The 1,186-nt window shown below is 27.2% G+C and overlaps 1 protein-coding gene across 1 annotated transcript in view; it reads left to right on the top strand.

The window, feature by feature from the left end:
• Positions 1-765, top strand: part of LOC106473544 (papilin-like) — an 18,353-nt gene extending 17,588 nt beyond the window's left edge. The window contains exon 10 of the mRNA XM_022401958.1: positions 482-765. The gene's annotated coding sequence lies outside the window, so the exon portion shown is untranslated. The remainder of the gene's footprint in view (positions 1-481) is intronic.
• Positions 766-1,186: the final 421 nt, after the last annotated feature.

Raw genomic sequence — 1,186 nt, 5'->3', positions numbered from 1 at the left:
AACTGTTCAATAATACTAAATATTTTATGGTATAATATTTGTATAGATCAACTGTTGAATAATACTAAATATTTTATTGTATATCATTTATGTAGATCAACTGTTGAATAATACTAAATATTTTATTGTATATCATTTATATAGATCATCTGTTGAATAATACTAAATATTTTATTATATAACATTTATATAGATCAACTGTTCAATAATACTAAATATTTTATTATATAATATTTATATAGATCAACTGTTCAATAATACTAAATATTTTATTGTATAATATTTATATAGATCAACTGTTCAATAATACTAAATATTTTATTGTATAATATTTATATAGATCAACTGTTCAATAATACTAAATATTTTATTGTATAATATTTATATAGATCAACTGTTGAATAATACTAAATATTTTATTGTATAATATTTATATAGATCAACTATTCAATAATACTAAATATTTTGTTTTATTTTACAGGTAGCAGCATACAAGAACGAAATTGAAGATTGTTCAAGTTGTTTCTTGTTCGTAGGCCGTTAAATTTCACTAATATATAAAACATTTCATTAATAAACTGCTTGTTTCACTAAATACTAAAACTTTCAAAATAATACAGAAATGCTATTATGTAACACATTCATATTGGTAATAACATATTTGCTACAGTACAATTTTTTTGACGTATTTTTATTTTTAATATACATTTCTTTGTAGGCATTTATTGTGTTCGTACTTTTGGTGTCAAAGAATAAAAATGCAATCAAAGTTTTGTGTAGAAATGTTTCATTTAAACGCCACCAGGAAGTAGCGAATCAACGAATAGATTGGGTCCTTACTTCATAATTTCTTGACCTGAGGGTTAGGGTGCTGGACTCGCAATCTGCGTGTTTCGAGTTCTTATACCGTCACCGAACATGCCCACCCTTTCAGCCGTAAGGGACTGTTATAATGTGACAGTTAATTACACTATTCGTATATAAAGTTTTTTTTTTGTAGTGCTCACCACAGGTATCGAAACCCGGTTTCTAGCATTGTAAATCCGCAGACATACTTCTGTGCCACTGGGAGACCGTAGGTAAAGAGTAGTTCAAGAATTTACGATAGGTGGTGTTAGCTAGTTGCCTTTCCATTAGTCTATCACTTCAAAATTATGGACGGCTTGTGTAGGTAGCTCTCGAGTAT

Source organism: Limulus polyphemus, unplaced genomic scaffold (genome assembly GCF_000517525.1).
Source record: "Limulus polyphemus unplaced genomic scaffold, Limulus_polyphemus-2.1.2 Scaffold6264, whole genome shotgun sequence".
NCBI classification, from domain to species: domain Eukaryota; kingdom Metazoa; phylum Arthropoda; class Merostomata; order Xiphosura; family Limulidae; genus Limulus; species Limulus polyphemus.
The sequence above is the reverse complement of the archived record's forward strand: the minus strand, read 5'-3'. Positions and strand labels throughout refer to the sequence as shown.